We start from the raw sequence: 20,556 nt of genomic DNA, 5'->3' as shown, positions 1-20,556 counted from the left end.
CTGCCCCGCCGTTCGCTACAATACTTTAACTGTGTGTCAACTCTCACCAGATCCCCATTGAGATGGACCTACAGAACACTCTGATGCCCATACGGCCCATCAAACTCAAGCTGCTGTCCCGCTGCCAGGAGTCCAACGACAACCAGCTCAAAGCAGACAGCCAGTGATGAGGACCTGCCCTGCTGCAGGTCTCTCAGTTATTATGTTACACATAGATCTAGGATAAGCCCCAACACTGGCTACTTTCAAAAATGGGCTTAAAAAAAAAAAGGGCTTCGCTTTTGCCTTAAATTTAAACTAAATTGGCGCTAATAATTGCACTGTGACCCTAAAATGCACTGTGACTTTTATTCTTTTTTTATGTCTTTTATGCGTTTTTATTCTAATTTTTTTTTCATGCTCTTTCCTTTTTATCTATTTTACGTAAAGCACTTTGAATTGCCTCTGTGTATGAAATGTGCTATATAAATAAACTTGCCTTGCCTCGCCTCGCCTCTGGGCTCTGCTGCTACTGTATGCTGCTCTCTTTGTATCTGTCTATTAGTGGAGGTCCAGGACTAGTTGTACAGAGACAGTTGTTGTCTGTCGTCTGCAGTGCAGGGATTTGCATGTGACTTGTGTATGTTTTGTACTCGTCTGGTAGTGGGTCTCTATCATCACGCTAAAAACGTGTGTATAATCACAAACTAAATCATAACATGAGAATGAACAATATGCCATCAAAACATGACAATGAATAGGTGTTAGATTAGATTCAACTTTATTGTCATTGTGCAGAGTACAAGTACAGAGACAACGAAATGTAGTTAGCGTCTAACCAGAAGTGCAAAAGGAGTGCAATGTGAACAATATATACAGGTAGAGCAGTATAAGCAATATATGAGCAGTATAAGTAGTGCAGTATAAGCAGTATATGAGCAGTATAAGCAGTATATGAGCAGTATAAGTAGTGCAGTATAAGCAATATATGTATTAACAGTAACATTATAAGCAGAATAAATATAGAATGCAGTATGAACAGTATAAGCAGTATATGAGCTGTATAAGTAGTGCAGTTACCAATGTATTGGGTCTATCTATGGGTATCGTAGTGCAGCAGTAATCAAAATGTACCTGCATTTTATCGGTTGAAGTGCCATCTCATCTGTCATAAGATTTGACTTGTAAAACTGAAAAGTAGGATACAACTAATAGCCTAAATGTATAAACACAGACCACAACCAAAAAACAACATGGGAAAATCGTTTACGCATCCTCTGCAGCAGGAACAGTGCAGAGAAAAAGTATGTACAGTAAACCCCATAACTGAATACACTTCATACGCTTCAGCGCGACACAGAACGCTACATTGAGGTGGCCTATACTGCAACAAAGTAAAAAAAATGAGACAGACACGTGTCTTCAATAACTTGCATGTTTTATCAAAATACAAGCATTCGGCACATTGTTAACTTGTAGGAAAGTTTAATCAGGTTTTATCAATTGTATTTCTTTAAATGTGAAATAAATATCATCAGTGCAGAGGCTATAACACACTACAAAAGTCACATTAAATCACGGAAAGTAGGCTAGGCTAATTAACGGAACTATATGAATATACAGCCCGAGCCCAGTCCAGGGTTCTGAAAGCGACAAGTAACAAGTGTGCCCATCAACGGTCTAGATATTAGGCCTATACAGTGGGGGAAATAATTATTTGATGGTACTTTATGGTATGATTATGGTACTTTTATTTTAACAAATAGAGACAGAATATCAACAAAGAAGTCCAGAAAAAACACATTATATAAAGTTATGAATTGATTTGAATTTGATCCCCTACAAACCAGCAAGAATTCTGGCTCATACAGACCGGTTATATGCCCATGAGGCACACAGATTACTCCTGTCACTTTAAGAAAGTACTCCTAATCTCTGCTTGTTATGGGTATAAAAGACACCTGTCAATAGAATCAATCTCTTCCATTCCAACCTCTCCACCACCATGGGCAAGACCAAAGAACATTCAAAGGACATCAGGGTAAGAGTTGTAGACCTGCACAAGGCTGGAATGGGCTACAAGACCATCAGCAAAAAGCTTGGTGAGAAGGAGACAACTGTTGGTGCAATTATTAGAAAATGGAAGAAATACAAAATAACCATCAATCGCCCTCGGCCTGGAGCTCCATGCAAGATCTCGCCTCGTGGGGTAAGGATGATCATGAGAAGGGTGAGGATCAGCCCAGAACTACGCGGGAGGAGCTTGGTAATGATCTCAAGGCAGCTGGGACCACAGTCACCAAGAAAACCATTGGTAACACACTACACCGTAACGGATTGAAATCCTGCAGTGCCCGCAAGGTCCCCCTGCTCAAGAAGGCACATGTGAAGCAGTGGACCCATCTGAAGTTTGCCAATGAACACTTAAATGATTCAGAGAAGGCTTGGGAGAAGGTGATGTGGTCAGATGAGACCAAAATTGAACTCTTTGGCATAAATTCGACTCTTCGTGTTTGGAGGGAGAGAAATGCTGAATGCTACAATCCCAAGAACACCATCCCCACTGTCAAACACAGAAGTGGAAACATTATGCTTTGGGGTTGTTTCTCTGCTAAGGGTACAGGACGACTTCACTGCATTAGATTAGATTAGATTAGATTAGATTCAACTTTATTGTCATTGTGCAGAGTACAAGTACAGAGACAACGAAATGCAGTTAGCGTCTAACCAGAAGTGCAAAATAGCAGAAAGTGCAATGAACAGTATTTACAGGTAGTGCAATATATGATCAGTAGTAGTGCAGTATAATATAGTATAATATAAGCAGTATAATATAGCAGTGCAGTATAGCAGTATGTGAGTAGCAGTAGCATTATAGCAGAATAAATAGTTACAGTATGAGCAGTGTAGCAGCATATGAGCTGTATGGGTAATGCAGTCTAGCAGTATATATGTATTAACAGTAACATGAGGTAGATGCAGAATAAATATAAATATGGAATGCCGTATAAACAGTATAAACAAGTATGTACAGTATGTGCAGTAGTATTAAAGAAAATATAGGATATGTGCATTATGTGCATTATGAACAGTATGAACAGTATGGACAGGTATGTACAGAAGAGCAGTGGTATTGAGTAAGAGCAGGGGAGGGGAGTAATAGTGCAATTGTCCGGGTGGGGGGGGGGGGGTTGCGGGGGTAGTAGGTTGTCAGGTAGGTGTAGTGTTCGTGTTCAGCAGGGTGACAGCCGCAGGGAAGAAGCTGCCTCTGAACCTACTGGTTCGGGTGCGGAGAGACCTGTAGCGCCTCCCGGAGGGGAGTGGGGTGAAAAGTCTATGGTTGGGGTGAGAGATGTCCTTGACGATGCTGCGTGCCTTACGCAAGCATCGTTTGCCCTGGACAGCCTCGATGGAGGGGAGTGAGGAACCGGTGATGCGTTGGGCAGTTTTCACCACCCTCTGCAGTGCTTTCCGGTCCGATGCCGAGCAGTTGCCATACCATACTGTGACACAGTTGGTAAGGATACTCTCGATGGTGCAGCGGTAGAAGTTCACCAGGATCTGAGGAGATAGATGGACCTTCTTTAGTCTCCTCAGGAAGAAGAGACGCTGGTGAGCCTTCTTTATCAGGGTGGAGGTGTTGAGGGTCCAGGAGAGGTCCTCAGAGATGTGGACACCCAGAAACTTGAAGCTGGTGACTCGCTCCACCTCAGTCCCGTTGATGAGGATGGGGGTGTGTGCGCCAGCTTTAGACTTCCTGAAGTCCACAATGAGTTCTTTGGTCTTCTTGGTGTTGAGAGCCAGGTTATTGTCGTTGCACCACACTGTTAGGTGCTGGACCTCCTCCCTGTAGGCCGACTCATCGTTGTTGCTGATGAGACCGATCACCGTTGTGTCGTCTGCAAACTTAACAATGGTGTTTGAGCCATGTACAGGTGTGCAGTCGTAGGTGAAGAGGGAGTAAAGGAGGGGGCTCAGCACACAGCCTTGTGGAACGCCGGTGTTCAGGGTGAGGGTTGAGGAGGTGTGGTTGTGAAGCCTAACAGACTGCGGCCTGTTGGTCAGGAAGTCTAGAATCCAGTTGCAGAGGGAGGGGTTGATGCCCAGTTGCCTGAGTTTGGAGATCAGTTTGGAGGGGATGATGGTGTTGAATGCTGAGCTGAAGTCAATAAACAGCATTCTCACATGAGAGTTAGTCTTGTCGTGGTGGGACAGGGCGGAGTGAAGTGCCGTTGAAATGGCATCCTCTGTACTCCTGTTCTGCCGGTAGGCGAATTGAAAGGGGTCCAGTGTGGGTGGTAGGCAGGTCTTGAGTTGAGCTAAGACCAGCCTCTCGAAGCACTTCATGATGATGGGCGTGAGTGCCACTGGTCGGAAGTCATTTAAGCTCGTTGCAGTGGAGTGTTTTGGCACCGGCACGATGGAGGTGGTTTTGAAGCACGCGGGGACAGCTGCTTGGGCTAGGGACAGGTTGAATATGTCAGTCCAAACCTTAGTCAGCTGCACAGCGTCCATTGAGGGGCCAATGGACGGGGCCATGTACCGTAAGATCTTGGACAAGAACCTCCTTCCCTCAGCCAGAGCACTGAGGATGGGTCGTGGATGGGTCTTCCAGCATGACAATGACCCAAAACATACGGCCAAGACAACAAAGGAATGGCTCAAGAAGAAGCACACTAAGGTCATGGAGTGGCCTAGCTAGTCTCCAGACCTTAATCCTATAGAAAATTTGCGGAGGGAGCTGAAGCTTCGAGTTGCCAAGCAAAAGCCTTGAAACCTTCAGGATTTGGAGAGGATCTGTAAAGAGGAGTGGACCAAAATCCCTCCTGAGATGTGTGCAAAACTGGTGACCAACTACAAGAAACGTCTGACTTCTGTGCTTGCCAACAAGGGTTTCTCCACCAAGTACTAAGTCATGTTTTGCTTGGGGATCAAATACTTATTTCCTTCGATCAAATGCAAATTAATTTATAACTTTATATAATATGTTTTTCTGGACTTTTTTTTTTGATATTCTGTGTCTATTTGTTAAAATAAAAGTACCATAAAAATTATAGACCGCTCATTTCTTTGTAATCGGGCAAACTAACAAAATCAGCAGGGGATCAAATAATTATTTCCCCCACTGTACGTAACATTTGGAGATGTGTTAACACGATCAAAGAAAATACGCGGGAGAGGTCCACTGTTTGAGGCGAAAAAAGACAGGGTTCCCAGAGGAAAAATGAATAAAAATGAGTTCCTCACAAAACAAGGAACCCAAAACCATTTCAATGGAAACGATCGGACTTTACCTTGGAACGTAGCGGATGTATGAGCGCGGCTTTGGAATTATTCAAAACAGCGCCCGCTCTAACACGATCAAAGAGAATACGCGGTAGAGGTCCACTGTTTGATGCGAAAAAATACAACGTTCCCAGAGGAATAAAAACGAAATAAAAATGAAATATCCCATTGTTCCTAACAAAACAAAGAACCCAAAACCATTTCAATGGAAACGATCGGACTTTACCTTGGAACGTAGACTGTTTGTGGAACGTAAAGTAGTGTACCTACTGAACTCGAACACTGCACCTACGTGACAACCTACCAACCCCTGCAACCCCTGCACCCCCCCCCCCCCGGACAATTGCACTATTACTCCCCTCCCCTGCTCTTACTCAATACCACTGCTCTTCTGTACATATGTCCATACTGTTCATATTTTCTTAATACTACTGTTAGTACACTGCACATATCTGTACATACTGTGCATACCTGTTTATACTGTTCATATGGCATTCCATATTTATATTTATTCTGCTATCTACCTTATGTTACTGTTAATACATATATACTGCATTACCTATACAGCTCATATGCTGCTACACTGTTCATACTGTAACTTATTTATTCTGCTTATAATGCTACTGCTTACTCATATACTGCTTACACTGCACTACTTATGTTATACTGCACTACTTACTGCTCATATATTGCACTACCTGTATATACTGTTCATTGCACTTTCTGCTATTTTGCACTTCTGGTTAGACGCTAACTGCATTTCGTTGTCTCTGTACTTGTACTCTGCACAATGACAATAAAGTTGAATCTAATCTAAAAAAAATGTTTTCGCTGACTGGCGGCACAAGGGTGTGGGTTGGGTGGAGCTCCGCTGTTTGAGGCGAAAAATGACAAGGTTCCCAGAGGAATAAAAAAAAAAATGCCTTTATGCACCTGACACCATAAACAAAGTACCTTCTGGAAAAATAAACTTCTTCTAATCCAAGCCAGCTCTGTGATATTCTAGAAGGTCAGAGTTTAGCAGTTAGCACAGTAACATTGTTGCGAAGAGGTCAGATGAAGATAAGATATCTTTGAAAAAAAAAGTATAAATATGATCAGACTTTTTTCTGATAAAATAGTTGTTTTTTTGTTCAACAGTACCACTTTGTCTGTTTTTCCATTTTCTTGAAGAATCTGCACTCGATTTCCAGCCAGCATCATAATCATGACAGTGAAAGTGTCCAAACAGGTGACCTGAAAAAATATCAAAAGGGGGATGAGGAGAAGAAAGCGGATCTCCACACTGATGAAACATGGGCAGATGAAGAAGATACTAGCGAAAGAAAACAAAAACATGGAGAGGAAAAACTGTCTGTGGAGTATAAGGCAGCTATTAAAGAGAATGACAACATTTGGATGAACTTTCGTTCATCTTGGTCTAATAATGGAAATAGTCTAGTCGTGGTGTGGGCCAGGAGTGACTGCAACCTATAATAAGCCTTCTTTACTTTGCTACAGCCATCGCTGGCCGACATTGTCATTCACTGCCATCAACGGAAATCAATGTTTCCCACATTATATTTCATGCCAACGTCAATCAAAAGTAACCTCAGATTGTTATGGAAATCTTTCAGTGAACAACAACAAACGATGTTTGGTCTCAGTTGAGAGTTTTAATGCATATAGAAAGTATTATACAATGTTGGTCAGCTGGATCAGCATTCCTTCACCAACAGTGTGGATTCAGATACTGATGCTGTGGCTGAGGAGAAGACCATCCTTAACTCCAATGCTCATACGTCATAGGTCTAGGGGTAAACATATCTTGCACCTGTTTGCTGACCAAGAAGCTGGGAAAGAAGCGTAGGCGTTGTGAGCCACTATCTCAAACCTCAGCCTGCAGTTAGGAGTGTTCCAAGGTCACATAACATCTTTGATACAAGAGAAGGAGCAGTCGGTTTTGGTTCTTCCTCAGTCACATAATTAAAAATAACAAAGTACATTGGGTCACAGAAAGGTCAATACATTTAATATAAAACTAAAACAAAATAGTACAAATATTTTTTGCCATTACAAAACCAAGTACTGTAACAAAGTGATGAAGGCTTATCAAAGGTTACAGATGCATAGTCTTGAACCAAAATAAGAAAAACATACAATAATGATTGAATGGGTGGACTATGGCTTTAAAAGACCCAGAAAACAACCAAAATATTGTATGATGAAAAGTAAGAGATTCCCCAGACTGATGAAGAATAATGGACAGATGCCAAAAATAGAAATGAGACATTTTGTTTAATATACTGTGAAGGGGAGGATCAGGTGAAAGTAATAACGGGAGTGGAGAAAACAAGGGAACAAAGCTTTAGTCACAGTGAAAAGGTAATTAGTGAACAGGAGAGAAGTGCCATCAAACTTACTTGAGATTTTTTGATCATTTTGAGTTACAATTCTAGTGTTTCTTTTTTGTTCATCTGGTTCACTTTCTTACCTCTGTATCTATCTACAGTTTTCCCGTCTTTTCCAAGGGTAAACAGACCCGAGTTCAATACCCAACAGCCACACTTGGCAGAGTAGACAGCGAACACAATGCAAAGGTGAGCTAATGGAAAACTGTTTTGATAGATTCAACAGTTTAGATTGTAGATTCATTGATAGGTTGGTTGATTGATTTTCATTGAGCAGGACCTCTCCCTTTATGTTCCTTCCTCAGATGTCTATCCACAGCTGGGCAATGGTAATTTGCTGAAATGAACTGTGTATTAACAGTCAGGAGAATTCAAAAGGTAAAAAACCAAGTCACCAGCGTGGCTGCGGGGCTGAAGCCAGATTTATTTTGAATGGCCAAACCTGAATAAAGTATTCATTCAGTAAGACGAGTTATGGTTTAGAATGTTTGTAGAGCACACACATACACTCACCGGCCACTTTATTAGGTACACCTTGCTAGTACCGGGTTGGACCCCCTTTTGCCTTCAGAACTGCCTTCATTCTTTGTGGCATAGATTCACCAAGGTGCTGGAAAACATTCCTCAGAGACTTTGGTCCATATTGACATGATGGCATCACGCAGTTGCTGCAGATTTGTAGGCTGCATCTCCATGATGTGAATCCCCCGTTCCACCACATCCTGCTGGAAGTAGCCATCAGAAGATGGGTACACTGTGGTCATAAAGGGATGGACATGGTCAGCAGCAATACTCAGGTAGGCTGTGGCGACAAAGAAACAAACATCTGTTAATACTTATAGACACCTGCTCTGTCCTCATACATAGCTGAACACCTCTAAACACCTCCCAAGAGTCTGGAGACAGAATGTCAGTCTGACTTCAGGTTTATTGATTTAGAAAGAGTGAAACTGAGAAAGAGAAACAATAATCAATGATATGGTTTCACATCCACATGCCATACATCACAGAGATGACCTAACAAAGAAATAGCGACATATAGCTACAGATGTTGTATGATGCAACAATACACAGGTAAATATCATTTTATGCCACGTCCTACACATTTGGGGTAGTCAATAGTCCTAGGAGAAGCACACCTGTTAACCATCTCAATTCCATCTCTCCTTTCAGTCATAGGGTGAGGGTTAGGGTAGGAGTTTCTCATAGAAGTCTGTCTGTGTGTGGTAATGCTGATCTGCACTGTGACTGCAGCCTTTTAGGAAGTGAATAGGTTGGTTTCACATACACTAAAATATGTGTACTTCAAGTAATCTTGTTTGTCTACAAGAGGGCAGCATATCATCATTTCAGATCTGCGATCAATGAAGGGGCCCAACAGTTTAAATAAATCATATTAATATCTATTGTTAAAGTTGAAGGGTTCTCCCTCGACAGACTCTCTCTCAATGTGAAGAATTACTTTGATGTATTTGAAAATAATCTTCTACATGCAGATGCATCATTTACTACTATGTAGTAGTTGTCATTCACTCATGGCCTGTCTGAAGGTGTTGAGCAGGACAGGTCTCAGCACTCATCCACTCAAGGTCTCTGATCCAGCACTCCTGTCTTCCTTTCTTTCTCACTATCTTTAGGATCGATCCCCATTAGCTGCCGCCATTAACAACCACATATACACTCACTGGGCTCTTCATTAGGAACACTATATTAATACTGGGTAGGGCCTCCCTTTGCTCTTAAAACAGCCTCAATTCTTCGTGGCATTGATTCCACAAGATGTTTGAAACATTCCTTTGAGATTCTGGTCCATGATGACATGATTGCATCACGCAATACCTATAGATTTTTCAGGTGCACTTTCAAGCTGTGAATCTCCCGTTCTACCACTTCCCAAAGGTGTTCTATTGGATTCAGATCCAGTGACTGGGAAGGCCACTGAAGAAAACTGAAGCACTTACACATGGCCACATTATTATGGGGGTTATACGTCCTGTCATCTATAATTGTCTTATCATTATTCTTATTACTAATTTATTACATGTCCCCAGCATTTTCTTTTTATCTTGTAATTGTTATTATCTATTTATATAGGCAGGCCTGCTATGATTTTAAAATCAACACCTTACTTTGCACTTTCGCCCACGTAGCACTTCTTCTCCTAAAGCATTCACACCCTGATGGTTCAATAGCACTCCAACAAATTCTTCTTGACTTCCCTCTAGTGTCCATTTTTTGGCAGCAGCACACACAGTCCACCCTTTTCCAAAACATTGGTGAAATGGTAGAAGCAGGCCCCAGGGTAACTGTCAATTTATATGTTGGGGTTGGTGAAAGGAGGAATTTTGTTCAGGTTACAATCCCCCAATATCAGTGTCGGTTTGTGGCCTTCAAAATTCCAATCTGTCACCTTATGTTGTAGTCTGGCTTTGTGTTACCAGGGAGTTTTCGATTTTTCCTTCACACTGGCGTCACCTGTTGATGAAAGGAGGAAAGGTGAGATGACATCATCAGCGTGTATGGAGATGTGACTGTGTAGCTGAAGGGTGCACATGGTTGTTAAAGGGATAGAGATGGCTGCTACAGAGGCCCGAGGTTGACGCCTCGCAGGACGGCAACAGGAAGGACTGCAGGGGGAAGATAAAGACATCAGGAGATTTACGAGAATATGTGTTATGTATTATAATATATTAAGATAATACATCATAATTATCATTATTATAGAATTATAATTATATAATATAATTCCAGGAGATTGTCCCTCTCCTTCTCCTGACTGCACACACACAATCTCTATTTTCATCCTGAGAATGAGTGTGTTCGAGTCAAATTTCTAAGAATGTGTCTTCGATGGAGTGATACTGTCCGTCCACTAGAGGGCAGTCCAATGCAACTCATCTCATCTCATAGGGTCATTCAGATCAACACTCCATTCAAAAGCAAGTGGAGGAAATCAAATAAGCATTACACTATGTATGTGTGGGGGGACATGCAGCGTTCGGCCTGTAGAGGGAGCTACAGGACCGTGGCCAGGGTTATGTCGGCGAGGCTCCGTTGCACACCTGTTGCAAATGAAGCCTCGTTGACTAGATGCTTAAGATGTGTGTGCCTCTGCTTTTTCAGGAGGTGGGCTGGGAACGAAGGAGCAGGTTCCGAGAGAGAGAGACGACTGGAAAGTCGCTGAACTTTGAAACGGGCTGAAAAGCCAAATTGACCACTGTGCTAATAAACGGGAGCTACATTCCCTCACTACCATACTGCGTCTGCCTCCGTACGAACAAACATTATTACAGTATGTATATGTATTTCTATCATATCTTGCTACAGTGAAAATACTAGGTTTGTAGGTTCGTTTCGTTTGTTTAATCTGGTCCGGGTCCTTATCGTGTAAAAACATTACTCTTCATACTTTTAGACAATATTAAACAATAACAACACCGAGCCCATGGTACTTCTGCACATCTGTATCTGGTGGAAGACCTTGTTGATGAAGATGATGTTGTCCCGCCAGTTGGACAGCGTGCTGCTGTTGGAATGGCTCTTCTCTGTCTCGGCAGGCCTGTTGGGCTCCCCCTCCTCCCCAGTCCTTCTCCTTCCTGAGAATTGCACATAACTTGATTTCTAGATTGGAGTGTTACAATTTCTATTGTGGCTTCTTTTAACAACATAACGAAATAACAAAAACACTCCTTTCAAATAGCCACTGTCGAAGCTGGAGCGGGGTTAATAACACACAATCCAAGATAGAGAAAAAAGCGGAGATCAAAAGTTAGAATTCAAACCAAAATAGCATTTATTATGCATTAACGTTCAACAAAAATATTCTCTGTGGCTCTTCAATGCCATAAACAAAATATATTGATCCCGAATTGTTTCTTTCAATTTGTGACAATAACTTTTGTTAGTTTGCAGTAGCTTGTGGTGATTGTTTGTGGTCAAAAGGCTGTTCCACTTCCCCGTCTAACTCGGATTCTCTCCAAAAACAGGTGCCGCGGCTTTCCACCAATTAAATAGACACCTCCCATAGCGGACCCAGAATCAAAGAAAAAAAAGAAAAAAAAGAATAGAAAAAATAATTCACAGGTTCTTGACAGAACAAAAGCATAGATGTAGAGTAGTAGACCGTACATGAAGAGTTTGACTGTAAGACATGGTTATGGTACAGTATAGCACCGTGCTTTGTTAGTCTACTGGGGTAGGCCAGGGCAGTGAACTCACAGGTCCTCAGGGCCTCCTCTGCGTCAGGTTCCTGGTGGTTGACGGCGATGCCCTGGTGTGACCTCTCCTGGAAGAAGGGTAGTCTGTCTACCAGCTCGCCCTCTAGGAAGGCTCCTTCTTCCACCTCCTCCTCCTCCTTTTCCTCCACCACCACCTCCTTCAAATCTTCCTCCTCTCCCCTATCTGGCAATGGCAACTCTTCCTCCTCCTCTGATTTTGGAATGGATTGGACCCTGTGGGCGGGGCTTGCAGACCCAGAGAGGAAGTGACTTCTTTTTCTAAGGGACACAAAGTTGTTGGTGGAATCTATGTTCTTTCAGAAGTCAGAATTAAAGCTCATACCTTCAGAGAGGCGTTCACAACTTTAAAACATTGTAAAATGTAAAAATCTGTGTACAGTACAATGAATTAATTCAAATGCAGTATTTTCTCTCTGCGCTAAAACACATTTCATTCATGTCAACGTACCGATTGTCTTGTCTTTGTTGACCTTCCAGGAGAGAGGTCCCTCATGCACCATCTTCCTCTTGGTGAGATCCATATTCGACAGGAGAATGTGAATCATCAAATCATCATCAAAACTTTAGTTTCTTCTTTTCTTTTTCTGAACATTTTTGGCTTTTACAGAGTAGAAAACAATCATAATGCCTGTTACGACTCCAGATGACAACTCGTCTACGTCTAGGGGCGGTAGAGGAGTCGCAACAAAAAGGTAGGGCATCGGACTTATTGTAGGAATTAAACAGGCACAAACCACAATGTAAACTATATACAATTATTTATTTCCTCTGGGAAAACACAACACAAGACACACGCCAAGGAGAAAAGGGAACTATGAGCGGTGCCAAAGCAAAGAAATCATAAACAAAGGTGATATCCTAAACTAGTGCAATAGTAAGCTATACTACCGGGGCTATGCTAAAGGGCTATGCTACACTAGGCTAGAACATACATGGGGCGGCACCCACTCCTAACCTGGTGAATTGTAACAGAGATGAGCCTACGTGTTGGAAAAGTAAACCCATGGGTCTCTTACCTATTCACCTTACCCCTATAGCGTACATTTAATAGACAGACAAATATTGAGAAAAAAACTATACGTAAACAATGACGTAAGTATACCAAAATAAAACTAAATGTAAATAAGTACGTCGGAGGTTTGGAACAACTAAGCAACAGCGAATCGACAGCAAACATAAGCTACGGTACAACTGGGTCGACTCCCGAGGGGAAGTCCAGCGGAGCTTTTAAATGACACGGACAGCCCTCTGATTGGTCAGGAATGGTGATGACTGATGGGGACGAATGGCCAATTGCTGACGGACACCTGAATGTAGAATGACAGGTCAAGGGAAAAAACAGAAGGAAACACAAAACACAACAAGGAAACGCACATGTAGGAGTGGGAACGTAACACCCCCACACATAAAAGAACAAGCATCTATCGGCTTGTGACAACTCGGCTAATAATTCGCATAATGAAAAAAAAAAAAACATATATATATATATATATAACACAAAGTCGGTGCAAACACAGAGGTGAGCTCAACAGTACACACGCGAAAGGGCATCAGCACAAACATTTTCGGAGCCTTTCTTATGATGAATTTCTAAATTATAAGCTTGTACAGTTAGCGCCCAACGCATGAGCCGTTGGTTCTGATTGTACATCCTACTGAGGAATACTAATGGATTGTGATCCGTAAAAACGATGATGGGGTTAGCACTGGAGCCGAGATAAACCTCAAAGAACTGAAGAGCAAATAATAAAGCTAATGTTTCTTGCTCTATGGTCGAGTAACGAGCCTGGCACTTGTTAAACTTCCGCGAGAAGTAACAAACTGGATGGTCCAGACCATTTGAATCTTCCTGTATCAGAACAGCTCCAGCACCTACTCCACTTGCGTCGACCTCCATTTTGAACGGTTTCTCAAAATCCGGGGCCGTAAGAACAGGGGTACTGCACAGCAAAGCTTTCGCACAATCAAAAGCATGCTGGCAGTCCTTAGACCACGCAAATGAGACATGGGGGCTCAGCAGGTTAGTCAGTGGGGCAACAACAGAGGAAAAGTTCCGGCAAAATCCACGATAATAACCTGCCATACCTAAAAAGCGACGCAGCTCACGGCGGGTGGTTGGCACTGGGAAGGTAGTGATAGCGGCCACTTTAGCTTCCACGGGTCGCACTTCACCTCCCCCAACCTGTTTACCAAGGTAAGTTACAGTAGCCTTACCGAACTCACATTTAGCTAAATTCAGCGTTAGGGAAGCCTCCGCTAAACGCTGAAACACAGTTCTTAACGTGGTGACATGGGCAGCCCAATCTGGGGAATACACCACCACATCATCCAGGTATGCAGTACAGTGTGGGACATCTGCTAAAACAATATTCACCAAGCGCTGGAATGTGGCAGGTGCGTTGCGCATTCCAAACGCCATAACAGAATATTGCTTAAAATGATCAGGGGTAACAAATGCAGAAATAATTGAAGCACGAGCGGTAAGAGGGACTTGCCAGTAGCCCTTTAATAAATCCAACTTGGATACAAAACGGGCAGACCCGATGGTGTCTACACAATCATCCAGACGTGGTAATGGATATGAGTCTGAAACTGTAACATTGTTCACCTTCCGGTAATCGGTGCAAAAACGAAACGTGCCATCTGGTTTAGGAACCAAGAGGCAGGGTGAACTCCAAGGACTAGAGCTGGAGGTAGCCAGATTATTACCAACTAAATAAGCAACTTCCTGTTTCATGACTGATCTTTTTGTCGAATTAGCACGGTATGGATGCTGCTTAATAGGACGGGCATCTCCCACATCTATATCATGTTCAAGAACGGTGGTCCGAGTAGGAACATCACCGAACAGACAAGGGAACGCTTGTATCAAGGTTATGATGCTGACTTTCTGATCACTATCCAGATAAGACAAGTGCAAGTCAAGAGCTAACAGCATTTCAGAGTTTAGTAACCGAGGGGTCTGTTGGGGAGCATTACGCACCTCCAAGCCATCCTCGTCACCCACAAGAACATTACCTGGAACCAATACAGCAGGAACAGCAGACTTGACGGCGGGCCCTGCAGTCTCATCTGGGGTTTCCTTCTGAGTTTGGCCTCTGGCATGATATAATTTTAGCATGTTAATGTGGCAAACTCGAGACTTGCGTCTCCGATCGGGAGTCTGGATTACGTAATCGGTGTTACTCAACTTCCGTTCTACAGAGTATGGACCTGAGAAACGGGCAGAGAGAGAGGAACCTGGAATAGGTAACAGAACTAAAACCTGGTCACCTGGTTGCAACGAACGTGGGACTGCCTTCTCATCAAAGCGACGCTTCATCCGTTTCTGGGAGGAGGAGAGAGCGTCTTTAGCTAGAGCGCAGGCACTGTGTAACCGCTCACGAAACCTGCTCACATAAGCCAACACGCTTTGTGATGAAGCACTACCCGAGCATAGCTGATCTTTTAGAACTCCGAGAGGTCCGCGTACCGTATGTCCGAAGACAAGGTCAGCTGGACTAAATCCTAGAGACTCCTGAACAATCTCACGAACTGCAAACAAAGCAAAAGGAACACCCTCATCCCAGTCGTTTCCAGTTTCAAAACAGTATTTCCGCAGCATGGATTTAAAAGTTTGATGCCATCGTTCGAGTGCACCCTGCGACTCAGGATGGTAGGTACTAGAAACTCGGTGTGTAATCGATAACGACGTTAACACTTGCTTAAAAACATTTGAAAGAAAATTGGAACCCTGATCCGTTTGTACAACTTTCGGGAGTCCAAATGTCGAAAAAAACTTAATCAAGGCCTTGACCACTGACTGAGCAGTGATTTTCCTTAGAGGAATAGCTTCTGGATAGCGCGTAGCCACGCACATAATTGTCAATAAAAACTGGTTACCAGTCTTAGACTTAGGTAACGGGCCAACACAATCTACCAGCACATGCTCAAAAGGCTCACCCAGCACAGGTATTGGACAGAGGGGAGCAGGAGGGATGACTTGATTTGGTTTCCCTGTGATCTGACAGGTGTGGCAGGTACGACAGAACTGAGCTACATCTTGTTTTAGACCTGGCCAAAAGAAATGCCTAAGAATTCTATCGTAGGTCTTCGTGATACCTAAATGGCCAGACCATAGGTGATCATGAGCCAGAGATAAAACATGCTGTCGGTATGCCATGGGTACAACAATCTGATAAATGATACTCCAGTCCTGTTCTGAATCACGACGGGAAGTCCACTTTCGCATGAGAAGGTCCTTGACTATGAAGTGCGCTACATTCGTTTTGTTAACTCCCTCCGGAGAAACAGCGTTCACATAGCACTTCCTAAGAGTAGCATCTATCTTCTGTGCAGCTACCAGCTTATCACGAGTGATAGGCAATTTCAATGTGTCAGAACTGGGGCCAGCGCACTCTCTGGCGGGGTCTTTATCAGGGTGTGGAGGAGGTTCAAGGGTAGAACTAACAAATTCATCCGTTGCCAATTCTGTGCCAAGAACGGAGTCAGATAAGTCAACCGCGTCACTCAACTTTCGGGACTGAGCTCGCGTGACAGCGCACGTTGGGAAAACCTCCAGGAAACCCACGGCTAAGTCATCGGTCTGAGCTTCTGCTGGGCATTCCAACAGCTCTAAAACAGGCAGCACTTTACCCCCAGCAATATCATTACCCAGAATAAAATGAATGCCTTTCACCGGTAGGGTAGGACGTACACCAACTCTAAAAACTCCACTGACCAAGTCACATTGTAAATGTATTTGATGTAATGGGACTGGCACAAACCCCATTTCTATGCCCTGAACCAAGACGCTAGTACCACAGAACGAATCATTTGACCATGGTAGCACGTCAGATAGGATAAATGACTGCGCCGCACCAGTGTCTCTAAGAATCTTAATTTCTCGCTGGTCCTTCAGATCGCCGCCGGTTAGTGACACTAGACCATTAAGAAGGAATGGGTGGTAGCAGGGATCGGGAGAGTCAAAATCACCCACAGTAGGCCTACTAGGGACGACTGTCACAGGGGGAGACACTGCTCGAATCAATCCAACCCCTTTGGGTTGCTTAAAGGGCGTTGGCTGTTTATTCTTAAGAGCTAAACAATCAGCAATGACATGGCCAACCTTATGACAATAAAAACATTCCCGTTCCTCCTTAGAACGTAAGGGAAGCCCTATTGACTGACCAGACTGAGCAGTGGGAGAGGACGTATCAGTCACAGTCCTACCCCCAGTACGGGAAAACGAATGAACAGGCTTGTGAGTTAATACAAACTCGTCTGCTAGTACAGCTGCCTGAGACAGTGACTCTACTTTCTGTTCATTTAAATATGTGACCAAACGTTCTGGCAAACTATTCTTGAACTCTTCAAGTAAAATTAATTCACGGAGAGAAGAAACGTCCGTAGCCTTGCTAGCAGTGCACCACCGATCAAACAGGGTTTCCTTCTCTCGAGCAAATTCCATAAATGTCCGGTGAGGTGACTTTCTATGATTTCTAAATTTCTGCCTATAGGCCTCTGGCACAAGCTCATAGGCACGAAGAACGGTAGCTTTAACAATACTATAATCCATACTTTCTTCAATAGAAAGGGAAGACAACACTTCCTGGGCTTTACCAGACAACTTACACTGAAGTAAGAGAGACCACACCTCCTTAGGCCACCGCAGAGAAACTGCGATGCGTTCAAAAGCACCAAAATACGAATCAATTTCCGATTCACGGAACTGAGGAACCAAAGCAATGTTTTTCCCCACATCAAATGTGTCCGATGAGCGAGCTGGTGGAAAAGGTGAGGTGAAGGTGGCGGGCAAAGAACGCCCCGCACTTAGAGCTTCAAGTTCTAGCTTCCGTAGACTCACCTCCTTGTCTGCCTCAATTTCCAGTCTGCGGATCTCCAACTGGAGATTGTATTTAGCCTGCCTCTCTTTTTCCTGCCTTTCCATCTGCAGGCGGGCCAGGCGTACCTTGAGACGGGCACCATTACCTGATGTAGAGTACATACTAGCAGGGGAAAAGGGCTCGAAACGTGGTAAGGTGGCTGGTGGTTTAGCCTCTACGTCGGACTCCCCGTCCGCTCCGGCATTAATCTCCACCACCACCGAATGTCCGGCCGTCACTATGGGCGAAGACGAAGGAGGGAGCGGATCTGCAATCGCAGCCTCACTCGCCCCAAGCACCTTCCTATCCACCAGCATACCCACGACAAGTTCTTTTAGTTTGGCCTTTACTAAGGACCTCGGAACCGCAAACCCAAAATGATCCGCTATGGCATACAAATCAATCTTCCTACACTGGTTAAGAAGATCTATAGACGGATCCACCAAAAATACATCCAAATCAAAAGAAGCCATAGCTACCTAACACAAACAAGTAAGCACACGCCTACACAAATCCAAATCTAACTGCAACTAGAAAAACCTAACAAAATACCTAACAAAATTCCTACAATAAGCCCGATGTACTGGGCCACAAAATCTCGGACGAGCAACCACTTTTATGTTACGACTCCAGATGACAACTCGTCTACGTCTAGGGGCGGTAGAGGAGTCGCAACAAAAAGGTAGTGCATCGGACTTATTGTAGGAATTAAACAGGCACAAACCACAATGTAAACTATATACAATTATTTATTTCCTCTGGGAAAACACAACACAAGACACACGCCAAGGAGAAAAGGGAACTATGAGCGGCGCCAAAGCAAAGAAATCATAAACAAAGGTGATATCCTAAACTAGTGCAATAGTAAGCTATACTACCGGGGCTATGCTAAAGGGCTATGCTACACTAGGCTAGAACATACATGGGGCGGCACCCACTCCTAACCTGGTGAATTGTAACAGAGATGAGCCTACGTGTTGGAAAAGTAAACCCATGGGTCTCTTACCTATTCACCTTACCCCTATGGCGTACATTTAATAGACAGACAAATATTGAGAAAAAAACTATACGTAAACAATGACGTAAGTATACCAAAATAAAACTAAATGTAAATAAGTACGTCGGAGGTTTGGAACAACTAAGCAACAGCGAATCGACAGCAAACATAAGCTACGGTACAACTGGGTCGACTCCCGAGGGGAAGTCCAGCGGAGCTTTTAAATGACACGGACAGCCCTCTGATTGGTCAGGAATGGTGATGACTGATGGGGACGAATGGCCAATTGCTGACGGACACCTGAATGTAGAATGACAGGTCAAGGGAAAAAACTGAAGGAAACACAAAACACAACAAGGAAACGCACATGTAGGAGTGGGAACGTAACAGTGAGTACTGTTCTTATACTGAAGACTGTTACAGGGTGACTTTGTTGACAAGTTCATATGACTCTCTGCTCTCTCCTCCTATGTTTGCTGTTAGCAACCTGGTGGTTTTGTGGAGCGTCTGTACTCTCTCCTACACTCCTGCCTGCCTGCCAGCAACATGAAACCAGAGGCTGAGAGATGCCTGCTGCACCTGAAGGTACAGACAAGTTCTGATGTTGTTACTGTTCCTTCTCTCTAGTATTTAGCATCCAATCTATTGTTCAGTTTAAATGAGTACTGTGAACTAGCAGTAACTCAGAGCCTTACCTCAGGGCGGGCTGATGATGCTTCTGGACGACATGTTTGGTCAGGAGGTTCCCTGGTACTTCAACACAGAGTCTCTGGTCGTTGGAGTGTCTAGCCTCCTGGAGCACCACCTTCAGCTTCTCATGGCATCCTTCTGAGGGGGCACACACACACACACACACACACACACACACACACACACACACACACACACACACTTGCTATTAAGTAATCGGAATAAGTCATTTTAAATGATTGGAAGTAATTTTATTCTTACCACTAAAGTTGCACTCCCCCTCCCCCTCTCTTTCTCTTTTTTTCTTTCTTTCTTTTTTAGGAATTCCACAGGGTCAGACTCCATCGGTAACCGCAAAGGATACTTCAGTGAAATCCAATAAGTATTCTAGTTAAAGTTTAAATAATAACCTCACATGCCTTCTTGTTATGTCCCCCCCTCTCTCCCTTTCCCCTCTCTCTCTCTGATATGCAGGGCCACAGGAGTCTCATTGTCTTTACTGACAGACACTTATTACATATATTTGCAAATAAATGAGTGATAGAGTATCTCAAATTGATTTAATGTCTCTGTGTTTTCTTTTCTTTTGGTGACACTTAACACTAAGGTTTCCTTTTATAATGGGTTTATAATTCAGTTTGCACATTATAAGCATGTGTTGCATTTATAGCATTAGTAACAGTGCAGCCACATATTTTCTAATTATTTGAATTGTCACTATCTATGAATGAATCATTAAAGAGAAGCTACGGGATATGGCAATAACTATTTCTGTATTATTTAACCTCTTATTTTGTGTCTGAATTATCAATGCATAGTTTGTACAAATATAATCAATTGAATCACTGTTTTATCTCATTCAGCCACAGACTCCCTAGTTTATCATCGCCAACTTTAGAAGCAGCATTACTGTTAAGTGTGTCGATGTCACTGGTCTACGTGGAATCCACACACATACGCACCACACTGAGGGCATGTAACAGGGACCCGTTTCCAACTCATTAGCGCTACATTGAGAACTGTAGGCTGAGATTATAGAAATTATCTCGTAGAATCACTTTAATAGTCAAGAAACTACTCAGAAATCATACCACAATTAAACTTGAAAAAGT

At 43.3% G+C, this 20,556-nt stretch overlaps 1 pseudogene across 1 annotated transcript in view; it reads left to right on the top strand.

The window, feature by feature from the left end:
- LOC310814642 (cytochrome P450 3A27-like) overlaps positions 1 to 15,294 on the top strand; it is a 40,293-nt pseudogene extending 24,999 nt beyond the window's left edge. Inside the window, exons 9-11 of the transcript in view lie at positions 13,987 to 14,087; positions 14,654 to 14,766; positions 15,098 to 15,294. The product of the transcript in view is annotated as a cytochrome P450 3A27-like (transcript). The remainder of the gene's footprint in view (positions 1 to 13,986; positions 14,088 to 14,653; positions 14,767 to 15,097) is intronic.
- Positions 15,295 to 20,556: the final 5,262 nt, after the last annotated feature.

Source organism: Argentina silus (genome assembly GCF_951799395.1).
Source record: "Argentina silus genome assembly, chromosome: 13".
Lineage (NCBI taxonomy): Eukaryota > Metazoa > Chordata > Actinopteri > Argentiniformes > Argentinidae > Argentina > Argentina silus.
The sequence above is the reverse complement of the archived record's forward strand: the minus strand, read 5'-3'. Positions and strand labels throughout refer to the sequence as shown.